Below are 7,129 nucleotides of genomic sequence, written 5' to 3' on the forward strand. Positions count from 1 at the left end.
AGAAAAAAAAAAAAACAAAAAAAAAAAATAAAAAATTAAAAAAAAAAAAAAAAAAAAAAAAAAAAAAAAAAAAAAAAACGCGTGTGCTCAGAAGCTAGTAAATATATAAATAAATCAATCAATCAATAATAAATATAAAAATAGTAACAGAATATTCTAAATTTCTATAATATTATATTTACCAAAGTTTAACCATAATTAGTTATTTCTATATATTAAGAGGATTCATAAAGTTAGTTACCACTTCAAAAAATGTCAAAAATACCTCTAATATAATTAGATAATCTTTATTCTTAAAAAAAAAATTAGGGTTAAAATTGTAAATCAACAAAATTCAAGAACCCAAAAAAAAAAAAAAAAACCTACCTAAGAAACTTTCTTTCTAAAAATTAGCACACTCTCTATTTAAATATGAGAAATGATATATCTACAACATTTTTACAACAATTTTTTTTTTTTTTTTTTTTTTTTTTTATAAAAGTTAATAATTTGCATCTATTATAATTTTGAGATATATTTTTTTTTATTTTTCAAACAAATAAAAAGGATAAATTTTAGAACTAAGCAATAACAGTAATTTCTTTTTTAAATGTGAAGGGAAAAAAATCCTAAAATTTAGGAATTCTCATTTTGAATTTAAAATGAAATTTGCTATTTGACATTTATAATCCTATTTTTAAATGAAGTTGTCATTCATTAATGAGGGTATTTTTAAACTATATAAAAGTTCAGTTGAAAGAGGGAAATCCTCTTATATAGTATAGATAGATAGATTTTTTTATACTACTATTTAAGAGATTTCTTCTATTTGGGAGGAAGATTTTGTTGGCTCAAAAATACTCCCATACTCTTGAGTTTAAGTAGAGACAAAACTTAAGGATAATTCGGTAAAAAAACAATTCTAACTTCCACAGTCCCACTAAAAGTCTAAAATATTGTTTACAAAATAGGAACACTCTCTATTCAGATATTTGAATTGATTAAAGTACTACCATATATCTTTATTTTTTATGAATTGCAATCCAATTGCCAAAACAAAATATAAATAAATGTTTTCTCTTTCACTCCCTCTGTTTCACTTTGAGGTATAAGTATAGGGGGCTTCCCTTGTTTAGGCTGGACATTTCGTTGATTCAAAAATACTTCTACACCTTTAAGTTTAAGTTGAGACAAGACTAAATAATAACCAATTAAAAGTACATTTCTAACTCGCACTAAAACATTGCCTACAAAATAGAAATACTTTCTATTAAGATATTTGAACGGCTCCAACTATCCATATTCCTTCAATCACTAAATTCACTTTTTTATTTTTTTATTTTTACCTTTATCAAGTCTTAACTGTTTCTTCTTCATTTACTTACTCATAATCTCAAGTTTTAATTTTTTTTTTTGTGTGTTTTATTTTTTCAATTCTATTCTTTATTTTGAATTAAAAAAAAAAGAAAAAAGAAAAAAGAAAAAGAAAAAGAAAAAAAACATTCATACTATAACTTCTATCCATAAATTTAAGTACTACCATTACCCTATATCTTTATTTTTTCTAGACTACAACCCAGTTGCCAAAACAGAACATAATTAAATGTCTTTTCTTCCCCTTCCCCTATTTCACTTTAAGGTATAAGTAGAGATAGTTTTCTTAATACTCAATCTTTTTTATATTTTTTTCCTCGTGTATGTTTGTCTTTATTTTACACAAGTTTATAAGTCTGAAATGATTTTCCTTGACTCTTTTTAGCTGTTCAAACTTGAAACACTCTTCTACTCTAGAGTTAGTATTTCAAATAATTATTTTGTATATAGAAATTAGAAATACAAAGAAAGAACAATCGATGCAATACAGAAATACAAATAATTATTTTAATTAAAAAAAAGTCTCTAAATACACGTGTAGCACGTGTTCAGGGGCTAGTACTAATATAAACTGAAGGGGGAATGTTATTTTCTTTAAAACCGCAAGGGAAGAGAGTGTTTTTCCCCCTTCAAATTTAGGGTGGAGTGTCATTCCTCCACACCTCAAGAAAAGAGAGTGTAATTACCCCTATATATATATATATATAGGAATAATTTTAACCACAACTCTCATAGTATTTAACTAAGTCACCAAGTGACATTGTATACGATATTGAACAAAATTGAATCCTTCACATATGAACACATTAAAGCAAAAGGTGAACAATTGCAACTACAAAGAAACTGCCTTCATAGATCAAAGCACAAGAATATTAAACGGCGATGTCTAAACTTTCACAAATTTGATAAAAATTCATGCAAACACATGACAGTCTAAACAAAGGCCTCCGGTAATTTAAAACAAGTCCTCGAGGCAGTGAGCCTTAAACAAAAGGAAACAGTAATTACTAGTATTCTCTCACTCAAACAATAAACAAACTATCAACCCACATACCCTTGTACTTTCAATCCAAAATAAAATAATTACCAAACTACTATTCCAAAAAACCTACATATGTTGTTTTAGGAGCCTTTACCTCTTTTCAATTGAATGACTACTTGAGCTTAAAAAAAAAATTATAAACATGGTTAAAGTCTTAAAGATGAACATGAAGTATTTTATAAACCAATAGATGTATAGCAAAAGGTATTTATCAAACTTAATATATATGTGCTAAGATTCAAAAAAAATATTAGAAAAGTTTTACATATCTTTAATCAATTTTCATTTAATACTATATAGGTATAAAAGAAGAAAAAAAAAAAATAAGAACTAAAATTTTAATATTATGGAAATTTTTTAATGTAAAATAAATGGTTTTAATATTATTTTAATGGGTCATGTCAGCATTTAAAGTGCTAGCGGTGTAGTCCATTTGTTGTGTAGACAATTTCTGTTAGTGAAATGATGATAGGGACTAGAATGAGAGCGCTTTTTCGATTTGGGGACCACATATGGTAAAAAAAAAAAAGTAGGAACCAAAATGGAAATATGATGAAAATGTAGGGAGGATAAATGCATTTTCGCCTAAGTTATAATTCAAAGAAAAAAGGTTGAATTAGTTTGTAAAATTCTTAATCTTACATTTCAAGTATAGTCGTATATAATATATTTTTACAATCCTTACATGATCAATAATTTTATATTTTACACAATTTAGTTTGATTATTAAACTATCTTATATTTTTGAATCAGAAAATTTGTCAGACAAGTGACACACATTAGTTATGCTTGAGAATGATACTCTTAGGCTATTTTTTGTGTGTCATTTTTATTGTTAGCAATAAATGAAAAAATATTTAGTAATGCACTTTGACTTATATTAGTATATACAATATGGAAAATATAAATTTTGTGTAAGTTATTAGAGTTTTGTAGTGTAATATGAGGTTAATGTAATTCAATATTTTACATAAAAATCCTTAGATATATTTTAAACATATAAAATCTTAAACATATATATAAGTATAACCATATAAAATTTTAAACATGTAACAAACAATAATTATTTTTGGCAAAATTTATTTTCATATTTTGTTTCTTTAACATCATAGGGTAGATCGAACACATAAGCAATAGGAGCAAGACTTAAGTACAGTACTTAGGTGCTATTCCTTAGGTTTCTCTTTTAAGATTTTTCCGTGTGGATTTTTACTTATGGGATGAAAGTGTATTTTTTAATTAAGTAGCTACATGGTTAAATTTTAAGAGGGGAACTTAAGGAACAGCATCTAAGGTATTGTACTTAAGTTTTATCCTATGCAATAATAACAAGTATAAATACAATAAATTTGTCTTAAATTTCTCATAGGTCTCCGAAATCATAAAAAAATTGTTTCAATTAAGAAAACGACTCATTCAAATCATGTGTTGAGCATGCATTAAACATAAGTACAATAACAAGATTGAAGAAATTAACCATGATAAAAGCATTTTAACATTATCTTTTGATTTGAACCTTTATTATTTTAATTAAACTAAACTCTCGAATCCTCAATATAATTAACCATTTTTATGATGTGCCACAAAACAACGATGATGCCGGCCTAGCAAACTATAAAAATACTAATTATAAATAAAATTGCAAAAGCATTGTATTCTATATTTCATGTCTATTCCTGCAGTGTTTTAGGATTGAAGTGCTGAAGTAATTCTATTAGTAACATTGGGACCAAAATCATCATAATATGTAGAGTTCTTACATGATTAGCGATTTCTTGTTCTCAACAATTTGGTTTGCTTATCAAACCATCTTAAATCTTTGAATGAACAAATTTGTTGTGTATGATACGTATTTAGATGATTTGAGAAATAATGCATTTGAGCTAATATCTTGGTATGTTGTGATAGGTTAACAAGAAATGACAAAAATATTTTAGAAACATACTTTAAGTAGATGTATTAAGATTATATATATATATATATATATTAAAAAACCCTCTAAGACAAAATCATAAACATATTCGTAACATATAAGCCACAATAATTATTTTAGGCAAATATCGTTTTTCTACTTAATTTTCTTTCTTAAATTCATATCTCACATGGTAGATCCAAAAAATTTTTTTTTATAGAAAAAATAGTTCCAAAATTATAAGGAATGTAATTCAGAAAAATAACATTGGATTTGAAATTGGATAATTACATTTCAAAAATTATCATAAATATATTCCCACACAAATATGCAACGGTAATAAGTACAAACATAACAAATTTTTCCTTCAATTTCTCATAGGTTTGGAAGATTGTAAAATTTATTTTCAAATAAGAAGATGATTCATTCAAATCTTATATTGAACATATGTTTAAACATAAATACAATTATTACATTGAAAATATGATAATGTTAAAAAAAATTGAAAATTTATTTTGATAAAAACTTTCACTCTTTTAATTAAAACTAACTTTTCGAGAAGAAGTTAACAATACCTACAACAATATGAGTTAAAAGAGATTAAAATACTATAAGAGATGAAGAGGGGGCTGACCTTTTATAAGGCCTATTTATGTATGTGTTACAGTGTTAGTGTTAGTGATAGAACTAGTTACATGTGTGTGTAAGTATTGTTCCTATGAACATAAATTATTAATATATAAATTGCATCTCATAATCTTAAATTTATGATTTAAATAATAATATTTCACTGTAATTAGATTTCACCATAAAATAGATAGAAAAATTAAGAGATATTACCTCGATGGTGTTTTAAATTATCTCATAACATGATAAACAAATTATCATCAATTCCATGAATTTGAGGTGACAAACTTGATTTTATATATAGATATATATATATATATATATATATTTTTTTTTACAAACATATAATATTATATATTTAAATAGAATTATTTGTTTTACTTATCTTTGTGTTATTTTGTTTTAGATAGTAATGTTAGGATTTGTATAATTTTAAAATTATTGAATAAGTATTAATAAATTTAACTGAGTTCATTCTTGATATAAGTGGTGAATTCAAAATAATGCATTTTACATCAAGTAATTTGTTGCATAACTTTTCAAATGGCAGATACATATTGTTTTCTTTATAAAATTTTTTTTAAAAAAAATTCATGTGAAAAATACGGGTCAACCCAACCCGACCTAACCCGAACCCGATTTTGACCCGCTTAAAATGACCATTTTTGACCCGCAACCCGATTGACCCGACCCGACCCGCCCGTTTTGCCATGTCTACATTTTGGTAACAATTCATCTGCAAATTCTAGGAAGCAAATTTTTGCTGTTCTAATTATTGGCATTACTTTTTTAATTATTAATAATAATTTGTTATTTAAAATTTGTTTTGAAAATATTATTAATAAAATTTTCTTTCTCTTTTTTGTTATTGGTGGGGCAAGCATATTGGGTTCAAGGTTGGGTGCGCTATTGAATCTTGCAATAGTAATTAATGACAGAAATTGAAAAATTATCTATTTTGATTTCATACGTTGGATTAGAAAATATTTTTACCTTCCTTTTTTTTAACTTTTACATTTGTTAAGCTAAATTTGGAGATTCTTTTTTTTTTTTTTTTTTTGGGAGGTAATTCTATAATCATAAAGCTGTGTTTTAGTTATTTTAAAGGGGTTTTAAGGATATTTTTCATTTAGAGGTTTCAAGTGTATTTTGAAACTTTCAAATACATTTAGAAGGCTTTGTTGGTATTTTCATCGTTATGGAGTATTTTTTTAAATCATTTTTTTAGGTTTTAATGATATTTTTTGTCAATTTAAAGGTTTTAAGGATATTTTGATTAATTTTGAAATTTTTGGGTATTTTCAAGATTTTAGGAATAGTTTTATAATTTTGCAAATCTCATTGATATGTTGGAGCTTTGGGAAGGGGGTATTTTGGTCATTCTGAAGATTTTCAAGGGTGTTTTTTTGTCATTTTGAAGGTTCAAGATTATTTCTCACTTTGTAATTTTTAGGGATTTGGTTCTATTGAGAGGATGGGAAGTACTCCCTCTTCACATGATTTTGGTTGAAGTTTGAACAAGTTTTTTAATCACTCCAAACACTTGAATATAAAGGAAAATGTTTTACATAGAATAAATGGGCTTTATAAAGAAAGAAGGAGACGGGATAGAAGGAAAAAGAGAAATTGGTCTTGTGTGGAGAGAGAGAGAGAGAGAGAGAGAGAGAGAGGGAGGGAGGGAGGGTTGGTTTTGAACTGATAAGAACTCATATAAATCTGTTTAATTGTCATTCAATTAAAGCTCATTTAAGTTTGACTTGAATTCAAATAAAACAAACATTGTTACTACACATGTTATAACTAGTACATCATAAAATTGAAGTATTTTGCTTGAAAGTCTATGTTAATGCCAAAATATGGGGGGAGTCTTTTTTGGTGTCATCTTTGCAATACCAAATACACTTATATTTTTAAGGACAATCATTCAGCACTTAGGATTCGGAGTACAATGATTCTCCCACATAATAGTATTCGCTCTAATTAAATTTATGGTGAAATCCATTATTCATGTGAAGAGGGAGTACTAGGCTGTTATGTTTCAGAAGTACCTAATTATCTTCCATATTTTAAGCATTGGATCTTCATATAAAAGAGACCAATAAATACCATTGAATTACAAAACTTTTTTTTTTTTGGGACATATTGTAGCTCCTATTTTAAAGTTAAATATAATACACTAGAGAAAAAAAAAAAAA

Source organism: Quercus suber, unplaced genomic scaffold, assembly GCF_002906115.3.
Source record: "Quercus suber isolate HL8 unplaced genomic scaffold, Cork oak 2.0 scaffold_398, whole genome shotgun sequence".
NCBI lineage: Eukaryota > Viridiplantae > Streptophyta > Magnoliopsida > Fagales > Fagaceae > Quercus > Quercus suber.